Source organism: Silene latifolia, chromosome 10 (assembly GCF_048544455.1).
Source record: "Silene latifolia isolate original U9 population chromosome 10, ASM4854445v1, whole genome shotgun sequence".
NCBI lineage: Eukaryota > Viridiplantae > Streptophyta > Magnoliopsida > Caryophyllales > Caryophyllaceae > Silene > Silene latifolia.
Genome location: NC_133535.1, coordinates 22,569,215 through 22,584,007, shown reverse-complemented (window position 1 = coordinate 22,584,007; position 14,793 = coordinate 22,569,215). Strand labels below are relative to the sequence as shown.

Genomic DNA, 14,793 nt, shown 5'->3' with positions numbered 1-14,793 from the left:
GTAAAACACATCTCAAGGATGAAGAAAAAGACCTGAAGGTAGTGTTCTGCCGGCAGGCCGGCAGCCGGTCCACCGGCAGAACACAGTTGCCAGATGTTTTATTTGATTGCACGGTTTTGCCGGTAGGAGCACCGGCAGCCGGCTCACCGGCAAAACGCATCGAGCAGCGAAATTGGGCTTTTTCTCTCTTTTCTCCTCTTTTCTTCTTAATCTTATACAAGCCTATAAATACCCCCTCCTTAAACCCTTTGTAGACACAACCCTAGATCTCAGAATATATTTCCCTTTCCAAGTTTCAAACTTTGTTAATCATTTTGTTAATCTTTCCTTAATTAGACTAGTTCTTCAATTAGTTCTTCAATTAATTAGTAATTGGAGTTGGGTTGTAAGAAGATTGAAGGGTTTCCTTCTTTATTTTTCTATCCTAATTCCTTTGTTGCTACTTGATTGGTATTATTTCTCTCCCTATTTTCATTTGTTTACATTTGCTCTTCCTTCAAGTTTGTTTGATTTTTGTTGATTAAATTTACATCTTTGTTGTTTAATTGTTGTTGTCTTCACCATTGTTAACCTTTTCATTGTTCATCTTTTCTTTGATTCTCTTTCTATTGTTCATCCTTGCTAGTTGTCCTCAAAGACTTAATCTTTGAGTTGATTGGGTTAAAGATTGTGCCTTTCAGTATTGTTCATCCTTGTTACTAGGCTAAACCATCTTTCTTCATAATTAGTGTTGGCTATTTGCATGATTTGTAGTAGAATTCGTCTTCCGCCCATGTTTATGTTTAAAGTTTCCATCTTTGTTGTTTCTCTTGCAAATAGGAACATGATTAGTGAGTAGTCTCCTTCTAGGACTCGGTTTGACCCGATATGGGTAATTTCACTAACTAATTATCATCAAGGCTAATTTGTGGGGAAAATCGGTGAGGGTAGTTTAGAGGAATTTGCTTGTTTAAGGTTTGGGTTTTGGGTAGTGTCGACTTGTGACCCTTGACCACCAACGGAAGTTGGTTAGGTTGTAAGTTGGATACCCGAAATTTGACCTTGTTACCGACTAAGGTTGAGACCGGAAGGGAGAACCGAGGGAGGGTGCCTCTAGACTAGCGTTTGAAATCGACCTTCGGAAGGAGGAGTGGGATGACCCGGAATACGATGAGTACTTAATGACCTTGACCATTTACTTGACCTCCTTGGGAAAATTCATGTTCTTGGGGTTGTCGGGTTTTAAGTTAGGGATACCAACTTTCGAACCCGGGAGGGGGCTTAGTTGGAGTTGCTAGTGTCCTTTTGCGAGACCGGAAGGGAGGTTCTAGGCGAATTAGAGCCATCTCCCCCTTACCTTTCTACCCCCTTTTGATTAGCCGAGACGATTAGTATGTGGAATTACTTATATTAGTGGGAGAACCGAGTTCTAGTCCTTCTCTTTATTTGATCCTTCCTTTATCTTTAGCTTGTTCCTATTCTTGTCTAGTTTATAGTCTTTAAATTTTTTAGTTTAGTGCTAGTTTGTTACCTCCATCTTTGTTATTTATCGACTTAGCTAAGCTTGTGAATTAGAACGATTAGTACTCCACCTACTCCTTGTGGGATCGACCCTTTAAAGTGTACAACGATAAAATTGTGCACTTGCGAGGTTTAACTTGACACCATCAAGTTTTTGGCGCCGTTGCCGGGGAGTACGGCTTGATATTAATCGTTTTTGTTCTAGTTTAGACTAAGTCCTTTGTTACTAATCCTTTCTTTCAAGTGCTTAGGTCTTTTTTGCATGAGTAGGCGACAAATAAGAGGTCGACCAACACATCCACTTGATCTTGAAATTGAAGCCACGACAAGAAGACTTAATTCATTAAGAAGAAGGGGTTTACTTGATACACCACCTATTGAAGAAGTTAATCACCAAGAAGCTACCGAAGTGTTTGAAAATCCTTTTGGGGTTTTAGAAGAAGAACCTAACACCATGGGTGATCCGGTTCCGATAAGAGACACTATGGCTCCTAAGCACATAGTCAATCCAAGCATCCAAAGGCCACGAATTCAAGCTAATAACTTTGAGATTAAAAATGCCTTGCTCAACCTTGTTCAAGACAACCAATTTGGAGGAGGTCCCTTGGAGAACCCAAATGATCATCTAAATGATTTCCTTGAAAATTGTGATATGTACAAGTCAAATGGGGTTTCCGATGACGCGGTTCGCCTTAGGTTGTTCCCCCGTTCTCTTAGGGCTTCGGCCAAGGATTGGTTGAAGAATTGTGACCCGGATTCCTTCAAAACATGGGATGAGTTGGCTTCGGCATTTTTAAACAAGTATTTCCCACCCTCAAGAACGGCCAAAGTCAAGAGTGAACTACAAAGCTTTACTCAAGAAGAGGATGGGACCTTATATGAGGCATGGGAACGGTATAAGAAGCTCCAACGGTTATGCCCTCACCATGGCATCTCCGAGGCCGAGCTAGTGAACAACTTTTACAAAGGGTTGACTCAAGACCTTAGGCTTTCATTGGATGCGGGATCGGGAAAAGGTGCTTTAGACATTTTGGGGCATAAAGCGGCAAAGGAACTAATTGAGGAGATGGCCTCGAGAACCATGGAATGGGGAAGTGATAGGCAAATGAGAAAGGGCAAGAGCAAGGATTCTAATTTGGTTCTGAATGTGGAGGTTAAGGGTATGCTAGATGAACTCACCCAACAAGTTGCTTTGCTAAATTCAAAACCTAAAGGCTCCGATATGAGGCAAGTCTTGTCGTGTGAGTTGCGTGGCGAACAAGGGCACACTCCCATTGGGTGTCCCTTGATTGCACCCCTCCAAGAGGAATGCTACGAGCAAGCAAATGGAATTTGGGAATCAACTAGTGCAAGGCAAGGGTTCAACAATAATAACAACAACCAATTTGTCAACGGAAAAAGAACTCACCCTTTCTTGTCTTATGCTTCACAAAACATCCAAAATCCAACCACTTCCCAACCTCAACAACAACAACAAAGGTTCAATCAAAACTCGCAATTCCAAAGACAAATTCCACCCGGTTTCCAAGGGAAACAATTCATCACCCAAAACCAACAACCATTGGGGGGTTTCAAGGGACAAAACTTCAACCAACAACAAAACCAAGGTTTCCAACCACAAAACCAAAACTTCCAAACCCCTCAAAAACCATCTTGGGAACAAGCCTTTGAACAATTGGTCATTGCAAATCAAAAATCCGACTCAAAGCTTGATAACCACATTGCCTCACAAAACCGGGTTAATGATGAAATTCGAGCATCCCAAAAGGCTACGGAAACTCATGTAGCACAAATTTCTCAACAATTGGGGCAATTGGCTCAAAATCCGGGGAAGTTTCCGGGTAATACGGTTAACCCAAGGGAGATGAATGCGGTATTTTTGAGAAGTGGAAAGCAATTGGAGGAGATTGAGAAGCCTCCTAAGTGGAAGAGGAAGAGGGTGTCTAGTGAAGTAGTGAAAGAGCACCCGGTTGAACTTGTGAAAGAAGATGAGATTGTGGTGGAGAAGTCTAAGGAGGTGGAGATGGTTGATCCTCCAAAGCAAGATGAGCCTATTGCAACTAAGGCCAAAGAATGTACTCCACCACCAAGGGAGTATGTAGCACCGGTACGCTTTCCAGAAAGGCTTGCAAGGCCTAGAATTGAAAAGAAATATGAGAACTTTGTTGAGATCTTGAAGGGAATGAATGTCACTATTCCTTTCCTTGATATGATTACCGAGATCCCATCTTATGGCAAGTTTCTTAAGGAACTTGTCACTTTGAAAAAGAAGAATGGAGAGGTGCAAACCATCAACCTCTCTAAGGAATGTAGTGCTATTCTTACTCACACCAACAAGCTCCCGAACAAGTTAGAAGATCCGGGTAGCTTCTCAATTCCTAGTTCTATCCAAGGGGTAGCTATTAAAAGAGCATTGTGTGACTTGGGGGCTAGTGTGAGCCTCATGCCACTTTCAATTTTCATGAGGCTTGATTTGGGAGATTTGAAGCCAACTAGAGTTTCACTTCAACTAGCCGATCGGTCGGTTAAATTTCCCATTGGTGTGATTGAAGATGTACCCTTGGTTGTTGGGAAGCTTGTCATACCATATGATTTCTTTGTTATGGATATGCCCGAGTATTACAATGTGCCTATTATTTTGGGGCGACCTTGTCTTGCTACCGGTGGAGCTATGATCGATGTAAAGAGTGGCAAGTTGTCTTTGCAAGTGGGTGAAGATAGAGTGGAATTCGAACTCCACAAGTCCATGGAAGCTCCATCTCTAGGGGACACTTGTTGGATTGTAGACATTCTTGAGAATCCCATGGAGGAGCATGACCCAAAAGCTTCCTCTATGGATCCTTTGGAAACTTGTCTTGTTAGTGGGTATGAAGTCGATGACAAAGATGTTGAGACTCTTGCATATGTATGGATGTTGGATTCGGCTCCTATTCATGAACAAGCTCCCAAGTTTGAAGTGTTGGAAGTCGGTAAGAAGGAGGAGAGTTCCACGCCTGCTCCTACGGTTGAACTTAAACCTCTTCCCTATTCTTTGAAATATGAATTTCTAGGTGATAATTCCACTTTTCCCGTCATCATCAATAGTGCACTTGATGACACCCAAACCTCAAAACTAATTTCTTTGCTTAAAAGGTTTAAGGGTGTCCTTGGGTACACTATTGGTGACCTCAAGGGGATTAGTCCCTCTTTGGGTACTCATAAAATTCTACTTGAAAATGAGGATGCATCCTCCATTGAGCCACAAAGAAGGCTTAATCCTATAATGAAAGAGGTTGTAAGGAAAGAAGTCCTTAAGCTACTTGACGCCGGCATTATCTATCCTATTTCGGATAGTAGGTGGGTATGCCCGGTTCATGTAGTTCCTAAAAAAGGAGGCATGACGGTAGTGCGAAATGACAAGAATGAATTGATTCCTACAAGGACGGTAACCGGGTGGAGAATGTGTGTGGACTATAGGAAGTTGAAAAAATCCACCCGGAAGGATCACTTTCCCTTACCGTTCATGGATCAAATGCTAGAAAGATTAGCTCAACACAATTATTTTTGCTTCTTGGATGGCTATTCGGGATTTTTCCAAATCCCTATCCATCCAAGTGACCAAGAAAAGACCACCTTTACTTGTCCATTTGGCACCTATGCATATAGGAGGATGCCATTTGGGCTATGTAATGCTCCATCTACCTTTCAAAGAGCTATGATGTCAATTTTCTCCGATTTCATTGAACAAGAAATGGAAGTTTTCATGGATGATTTCTCGGTTGTTGGGAAAAGTTTTGAAAGTTATTTAATGAATTTGGAGAAAGTTTTGAGCAAATGTCAAGAGTCTCACCTCGTACTTAATTGGGAGAAGTGCCACTTCATGGTACACGAAGGTGTTGTGTTGGGACACATAGTGTCCAACCGTGGAATAGAAGTTGATAAGGCTAAGATAGAGGTCATTGCTAGTTTCCCACCTCCCACCAATGTCAAGGGGGTGAGAAGTTTCCTTGGACATGCGGGCTTTTACCGCCGCTTCATCAAGGACTTCTCTAAGATTGCGAGACCTTTGACCGAGTTGTTAGCCAAAGATACTCCTTTCGTGTTCTCTAACCGATGTCTTGATACTTTTAATAGGTTGAAGGAAGCCTTGACAAGTACTCTGATTATACAACCTCCGGATTGGAGCTTGCCGTTTGAGTTAATGTGTGATGCGAGCGATCATGCCTTGGGCGCGGTTTTAGGCCAAAGGAAGGATGGAAAGGTGCATGCAATTCATTATGCAAGCAAAACTCTTGATGATGCTCAAACAAATTACTCAACAACGGAAAAGGAGCTCTTGGCCGTGGTATTTGCTATGGAGAAGTTCCGGACCTACTTGGTGGGAGCTAAGGTTATAGTGTTCACCGATCATGTTGCCTTGAGACACTTGCTCATCAAGAAGGAGTCCAAGCCTCGGTTGATTAGGTGGATATTACTTCTCCAAGAGTTTGACATGGAGATTAGGGATAAGAAAGGAGTTGAAAATGTGGTGGCCGATCATTTATCCCGACTAATCAACCTCAATGTTGACAATGGGCTCCCTATCAATGACTATTTGCCCGATGACCACATGTTGTCCCTAAGCTTGGGTGAAGCACCGTGGTATGCGGATATTGTCAATTACTTGGTCTCCGGGATAATCCCTCATGATTATGACTATCACAAGAAGAAAAAGTTCTTTCATGATGTGAAACACTATTATTGGGATGACCCATGTTTGTATAAGTCTTGTGCCGATGGGATGATAAGAAGGTGTGTTCCAAGAGAGGAAGCTACCTCCATAATAAGCCATTGCCATGACTTACCTTGTGGTGGCCATGCAAGTTCCAAGAAAACGGCCGCTAAAGTACTTCAATGCGGTTTCTTTTGGCCCTCTCTATTCCGTGACGTTGCCTTTTATGTTAAAGGATGTGATAAATGTCAAAGGAGTGGAAATATCACAAGGAAACATGAAATGCCAATGAATTTCATGCTTGAGGTTGAGCTTTTTGATGTGTGGGGGATAGATTATCAAGGTCCCTTCCCATCATCGTTTGGAAATGAGTACATACTTGTGGCGGTCGACTATGTAAGCAAATGGGTTGAGGCGATCCCGACCAAAACTTGTGATGCTAAGGAAGTGATCAAGCTACTTCAAAAGATCATTTTTCCAAGGTTTGGGGTCCCGAGAGTCCTCATTAGCGATCGTGGTACGCATTTCGGAGAAAGAGCATTGGAAGCTTTGTTGAAAAAGTATGGTGTGCAACAAAGGAAGAGTCTTGCCTACCATCCTCAAGCTAATGGGCAAGCCGAGATTTCCAACCGAGAGTTGAAGAATATACTTGAGAGAACCGTGAACAAGTCAAGAAAGGATTGGTCCTTGAAGATTGATGATGCTTTGTGGGCTTACCGTACGGCCTTCAAAACACCGATCGGTACCTCACCATTCCGATTGGTGTATGGCAAGGCTTGTCATTTGCCGGTGGAACTTGAACACAAGGCATATTGGGCCATCAAGCATCTCAACTATGACTTGAAGACGGCCGGTGAGAAAAGACTTCTTGATTTGAATGAATTGGAGGAATTTAGGCTAGAAGCCTATGAGAATGCTAAGTTGTACAAAGAAAGGACGAAAAGATTTCATGACAAGTGCATAATTAGAAGAGAGTTCAAGGAGGGTGAATTGGTTCTTCTATATGATACCCGTTTGAAGTTCTTTTCTGGAAAATTGAGGTCGAAGTGGACTGGACCCTTCACCGTTGTCCGGTCTTTCCCTCATGGGGCGGTTGAAATAAGCCAAGGAGACCGAACTTTTAAAGTAAACGGTCAAAGATTAAAGCACTATCACGTTGGCAATCCCGTTCAAAAGGAAATGAAGATCCTTGAAACCTTTCTAGTGAATTAAGATTTTTTCATCCTCATCATGAAAATTGTTGGCTTGTTTACTTGGTCGAGCCTACGACATAAAACAAGGGCGCTACATGGGAGGCAACCCATGCATCTTTGTATATAGCTTGCATTTTAGACTTGTAGTGAGAGATTTGGAATTGTACTTTGTTTATTTGGATTGGTGACGGAGGTCACTTTTGAAGAAAACAAACTTTATTTTCGTTGACCCGAAATCCCGACATCATGCGTCGGCGTAGCTGTGGAAAACAAGAATCTCGGGGTCAATGAAAAAGCTCGAATTCCGAGTTAATGATGATTGAGCAAGTTGGAAGAAAAGAAGTGAAAAAGTGCTGTTTGTAGTGCCCTGCCGGTAGGCCGGCAGCCGGTGCCCCTACCGGTAGCGAGGCCAATTTGAAATTGTTGAAAATTGACGAAATGTTGTGTTCTGCTGGCAGGCCGACAGCCGGCCCACCGGCTGGACACACATGAGGACTTAGGAAACTTTGAAAAACTGTGAAGATGAGTGTTTTGCCGGTAGGCCGGCAGCCGGCTCACCGGCAGAGCACTCATGCCTTGATGCTGAGAAGTTGATTTTTGAGTGGAAGTAGTGTTCTGCCGGTAGGCCGACAGCCGGTTCACCGGCAGGACACACCTGGTATATGGAAATCTTAAGTTAGGGGAATGTTTTACCGGTGGACCGGCAGCCGGTTGGTCCACCGGCAGCGAGGTCAAAGTTCTGAGGAAAGAAATTCGAAAAATAGAAAAAGGGGGAGTGTGTTTTACCGGCAGACCGGCTGCCGGTTCGCCAACCGGCAAAACACACACGTAGACCCAAAATTAAACCACGAAACACCCCCATTTCTAATTCATTTCATCATTTCTTCTTCTTCTTTCCACCTTATTTTTCCCCCTTTCTAATCCTAACTCCCTCAAATCTCAATCAAACTTCCCTCAACCTTCACCAATCACCTCCAATCTTCACTATGGCCGGAAGAAGGACAAGAGCGGATGTAGCAAGGGATCAAGCGGAGTTGATTGCTCGAGCCGCAAGTGATACAAATCCCTATCCGGACTTTCCTACGGTTGAGTTTGCCACACAAACTCAGAAGGGTAAGTTTATTCTCTTCAAAAATCGTCCCCTCACCCCAACTAAGTTTTTACATCATCCTTCCTTGTCGGCCCTTGGGATAGCTAGGGAGATGGAAGCTCTCTTTACGGGGTGTGGTATGAGGGGAATATTTACAATGCATGAATATACTTACCCCCGGATCACTTGGGAATTTTTGAGTAGTCTTAAGATTACAAAGCACCGGCAATCAAATATGGTGGCTACCCTTAGCTTTCGTCTCATGAACCGGGAGCACACTATTACTTTGGGTCGGTTGGCTAACATTTTTGGGTTGGAAAATGCGCCGTCACACAACCCACCCGCTGATTTTAACTATTCCCGTGTATGGAAAGCGATTTCGGGCCTTGATGATAAAGTTGGGGTGAAAAGGCCCGCGATTAGTTGCCACAACCCCGTCATTCGGGTGTGGCATAGATGTATGGGTTGCACCGTTCTTGCGGTGGATGAGCCGTGGGTGTTTAAGACCCACGAACTTGAAATATTGGGGTCCTACTTGTTCACAAAACCCACCCCCTTCAGAATTAATGTGGCTCACCACCTAGCCCTTCACCTTTCAAAGATAGCGAGTTCTCCGGGGCAAAAAGTCCTGATACATGTGGGTGGCATGATCACCCGAATTGCCCGAAATTTGGACCTTCCGGTAGACCTTTCTACCATGAATTGGATACCCGGGGACACTTACTTGACAAAGCATTACTTGACCACGAGCCTCACGTGGCTCAAAGAGAAACCCCTTGACGGCCATGAATATTGGCAAATCAATTACAAGAACTCAATCCGGCTTCCCAATATCACCGCTATCAAAATTGAAAAGGACAAGGATTTCTACCTCCTTGATATTGAAGAAGAACCACCCACCGACCAACCTCCTCCTATTATTCCACGTGTTTATTCAAGAGACCGTAGAAGCGACACTCCCTCCTCCCTACATTACGCCGCGCCTCAAACCCACCAACCCCCACCTTGGCAATTCCAACAAGGTGAGGGGTCTTCCTTGGGCCAACCGTCCTATCCACCCTTACCACCTTCTCTTACCGAGTGGATGGAGAGGATGGACATTGCCACGGCGAAAGCCGCTAGTGAGAGGGATGTGTTGGGGAGAAAGTTGGACCGGATCTACTATGATCAAGCCACCGGTACCTACCCGGTGTACGATGATTTTTGCCGGCGGGAATACGTCCCCTTTGACGCCCCTCACCCTTCTTATTTTACTTGGCCGGACGGGAACTATCCCAAGGACGAGAGAATGGTACACGGAGGTCTTAACCTCCAACCGGACTACTTTGCCGCCCCTATTCCCCCCCCCCCCCCAGGTCCGAGCATCGTCCGGAGGGGCATGATGCCCAATGGTTAGGGGTCCGGCCCTACTTTGCTAGTGATGTGGGTGCGTCGGGATCCGGTGGTGGCTTCACGGGAGGTGATGGCGGTGTTATGAACATGAGTGGAGACTTCATGGGTGGTCTCATGGGTACCGGCGGTAGTGGAGGAAATTTCACCTTCAACCCCGAGGATTTAGTTCCGGGCTCCGAGTTTAGCACCGGAGAGAACAATGATGATGATGATGATGAATTGATGGACTCCTAGTCCCGAGAGACCGAGTTGGTGGCCTATTTTCCTCCCTTTTCAATCCAAAGCCTTTGGTATGCTCCTCATATTCAATCCAAAATGACAAGTACGATCTCTCCCTTTTATCCAAATTCTCTCATTCACGTTTAATTTTTCGCATGCATTTAGTTGGTAATTCATTTAGTTGCATTCATATAGGATTGCATTAGATTTCAAATTTGTAATATATTGTTACATTTAGTAATTGCATTCACTTAGCATAACTTGCATTGTCATTTAAATATTGAATATAAAATAGAGCAATGCATTGCATTTTCAAAATAAAAACCAACTAAAAATTTGAAAAATGACTAAAACCACCAAAAACATGTTATTTTATTTCACTAAATTGCCCTCCCATGTCTATAAATAAGTGTGGGGAGGGCCTAAAAAAAAACCCAAAAACATGTCTTTTCATTTTAATTTCCTCCACACATTTATTTCCATTTGGAAGTAATGTAAATAAATAAGTATGGGGAGGAGATTCTTATATTAAAAATCAACAAAAATATGTCCTTTTAATTTTTCAAAAACAAAAATCACAAAAATATGTTATTTTTCCTTTGAAAAAAAAAATCAAAATTCAAAAACATGTTCCTTTCTTTTTCTTATTCACTCCCTATGCTTTTGTCCATTGAGGACAATGTACATTTCAAGTGTGGGGAGGGAAATATCCACTTTGTAAATATTGTCTATTTTTGTTCATATCATTATATACTTGTAAATTTAAGAAAAAGTAAGAAAAATGCCTAAAAATTGAAAAATTTTCTGAAAAATACAAAAACGTTTGCATTGTATATATATGTTTTGTCTAACCTTTGGCATAGCTCATTGAACATTTGAGGCAAAAAGGAGCTAGAAGACCGCTTGGTATAATCCTTCCTATCTCTTACTCCTTTTTACTATTCTTTCTTTTCGGTATCTTGGATATTTTGAAGGAGAATGGGAATTTTGTTGCCTTGGGTGTCTCCTTGGGAGACCACGTGGATTGTTGGTATTGATGCGTGCTGCTAGGATTAGATATTGGTTGCATGTCTATTTTCACGTTCTTTTGATTCCCGCTTGCATTTCGTCACATGTGCATAGGTGTTGTTGTTGGACTTAGTTGCACTTAGTTTGTAAATGATTTGCATATGAACATGGTCAAGGAAGGGAACCAAGTACCCCCATGATGATCTATTGTGCCCAATTGTGCCTTTTCCCTCCTCATGACTCGTACCCGTGGCCTCTTAGTTAGCCGAGGGAGGCGGGCTTGACCAATGAGTTTAGACCGATCTTGTGAGACCAAAGGCCATAGACTAGACCTTAGGCTCGACTTAGCTACTCAAAGGTAAGGGTAGAGCCTCCTAGGGTGGGTACATTCATACCCCGCCCTCATCTAGGTTCGAGAGTAGGTCTCCTCGCGAGGTGTGTCACATCATTACGCATAAGTGTGTCGCATCGTCCTTAGACCGTGAAGTTGCATTGCATTTTTGTGCACATGATATGAAGCAAAATTCAGTTTTTATGAACCTCACATAGCCAAATAGCCTTGTTTTCTCCCCTACATCGTTTCCCTTTTTGATTCACCCCCTTTGAGCTTAGCCTTTTCATTTGGCAAACCCACCAAAATAGCTACATTCCCATAACCACCCTTCCTTAATCAAGAATTGGTCGGTTTTATAGTGTGTCGTAGGAGGTGATTTGGGTCGTGACGGTGGATGGCTTGCACGTCCACTTGGGTTTGATTTCGATGTGAATTTGGTTTTGTATATAAATAAGAGATTGTAAAATTGTAATGAAAAGCAAAATAGAAAAGTGAAAATGTCATGAAAAATAAAAAAAATATAGTGAGTCATGTTATATATATGTTATGAAGAAAAGAAAAAGCAAGCAACACCCCTCCTCATCATTAAATGGGGTAGAAAAAGCCGTTGCTAAATAAAAAGGGCAAATTGATGTTTTTCCAATGATGAGTCGGGTTTACACATTTTTTGCATGGCTTGGGAAACAGAGTCGTTGTTACGGTGTAGACGTTACCATTTGTTGAAATAAAAGTTTTATCAAATTTTTCCTACTTGAGTTGGGTTTATGCAATTTTTGCATAATTTTGGTCATCAATGCTATGTTAGGGCATAGACGTGTCTCATGCGTTGCAATAAGAGATGGGATGTGATGTGTCGACAATTCTTGATTTGAGCTCCACATGTCCAAACGGTGCTTGCACCAATCCCGTTTCGACCTTCTCCTTAGCCCTGTTTCAACCCCTTGCTTCATATTGTATGCATTTTACCATTGTTTGCATTTCTTTGGACATAGGAGGGTCTTACACATTAGATTGCGGGCACGTTTTCGCTAGTCGAGTTAGGAGAGTGATTTCGGTTACTTTTTGTCACAAAAATCACCTTGTTCTTTCATTGAGTGACGAGTGAAAACCGTGAGGATATCGTTGCCTAGGTCCCCTTAGTCATAGGTCTTTTGGTTGAATCTCGTGTCGGTTTAGTAATTCTCGGCGGACTTGCCTACTTCCCCTTACCCCGCTCTTGAATTTGTTTCTTGAGCATTGTTCACACTAGGGTAGCTTGAGCCATGCTTAGGGGTTTGGCACCACCGTTGGCACTTCTGAGAAGGTACTACCGACCAAGACTGTGTTTTGTTGTTTGAAAAAATTCGGCCACTTAGATGAGGAAAGTGGATTATTTTGTTAGATGCATTCTATTTATTGATTATGTGCTTTCATGATGGATGTGTCAAAGGTTTTGTAGCAAGACCCAACTTGCCTTGCAATAGGGCACTCTTCCCTCATGAGTGTCAAATTGCGAGTTGAAGGGGCGTTGAGTGCGCTAATACTCGATCGGCTTAGGTAGTAGTTTAGTTGAGTGATGCTTATATTGTGCACCCACTCTCCACATCTATCATAATAATGGTTTGTTCATTGGTCTTGGGACTTACTCGGGGACGAGTAAGGTTTAAGTGTGGGGAGGTTTGATATACGATTAATTTACTTCTAATCCCCCTCTTTCTTTTATGCATACCGACTCGTATCTAGTCGGTTTCGGGTGTTTTTCCTTGCTTTTTGTGCCCAATCCCCGTACTTGTTATTTTGTGTGTCCTTTCGCAGGAACCGATCCGAGTATTGAGGAATTGGGGCAAGAAAGGCATCCCATTGCCTTTACATGAAGAAGAGGAGAAGAAATGCTGAAGGCCGTGTTCTGCCGGCAGGCCGGCAGCCGGCCCACCGGCAGAGCACCCCCCCCCCCAAGCCAGAAGTTGAAGAAAACACTGAGTGTTGTGTTCTGCCGGCAGGCCGGCAGCCGGCCCACCGGTAGAACACAGCAGGAAGAATCAATTCAAATTTTAGAGGAAAAAGAAGCTTGACCTCGCTGCCGGGAGGAGCACCGGCAGCCGGTCAACCGGTAAAACACATCTCAAGGATGAAGAAAAAGACCTGAAGGTAGTGTTCTGCCGGCAGCCGGTCCACCGGCAGAACACAGTTGTCAGATGTTTTATTTAATTGCACGGTTTTGCCGGTAGGAGCACCGGCAGCCGGCTCACCGGCAAAACGCATCGAGCAGCGAAATTGGGCCTTTTCTCTCTTTTCTCCTCTTTTCTTCTTAATCTTATACAAGCCTATAAATACCCCCTCCTTAAACCCTTTGTAGACACAACCCTAGATCTCAGAATATTTCCCTTTCCAAGTTTCAAACTTTGTTAATCATTTTGTTAATCTTTCCTTAATTAGACTAGTTCTTCAATTAGTTCTTCAATTAATTAGTAATTGGAGTTGGGTTGTAAGAAGATTGAAGGGTTTCCTTCTTTATTTTTCTATCCTAATTCCTTTGTTGCTACTTGATTGGTATTATTTCTCTCCCTATTTTCATTTGTTTACATTTGCTCTTCCTTCAAGTTTGTTTGATTTTTGTTGATTAAATTTGCATCTTTGTTGTTTAATTGTTGTTGTCTTCACCATTGTTAACCTTTTCATTGTTCATCTTTTCTTTGATTCTCTTTCTATTGTTCATCCTTGCTAGTTGTCCTCAAAACCTTAATCTTTGAGTTGATTGGGTTAAAGATTGTGCCTTTTAGTATTGTTCATCCTTGTTACTAGGCTAAACCATCTTTCTTCATAATTAGTGTTGGCTATTTGCATGATTAGTAGTAGAATTCATCTTCCGCCCATGTTTATGTTTAAAGTTTTCATCTTTGTTGTTTCTCTTGCAAATAGGAACATGATTAGTGAGTAGTCTCCTTCTAGGACTCGGTTTGACCCGATATGGGTAATTTCACTAACTAATTATCATCAAGGCTAATTTGTGGGGAAAATCGATGAGGGTAGTTTAGAGGAATTTGCTTGTTTAAGGTTTGGGTTTTGGGTAGTGTCGACTTGTGACCCCTGACCACCAACGGAAGTTGGTTAGGTTGTAAGTTGGATATCCGAAATTTGACCTTGTTACCGACTAAGGTTGAGACCGGAAGGAAGAACCGAGGGAGGGTGCCTCTAGACTAGCGTTTGAAATCGACCTTCGGAAGGAGGAGTGGGATGACCCGGAATACGATGAGTACTTAATGACCTTGACCATTTACTTGACCTCCTTGGGAAAATGCATGTTCTTGGGGTTGTCGGGTTTTAAGTTAGGGATACCAACTTTCGAACCCGGGAGGGGGGTTAGTTGGAGTTGCTAGTGTCCTTTTGC

General features: G+C 42.9%; 1 non-coding gene across 1 annotated transcript; it reads right to left on the bottom strand.

Annotated features, from left to right (window-relative positions):
- Positions 1-2,326: 2,326 nt before the first annotated feature.
- LOC141610407 (small nucleolar RNA R71) lies at positions 2,327-2,433 on the bottom strand. Its single transcript, XR_012528317.1, has one exon. It is a non-coding gene; the product is annotated as a small nucleolar RNA R71 (small nucleolar RNA).
- Positions 2,434-14,793: the final 12,360 nt, after the last annotated feature.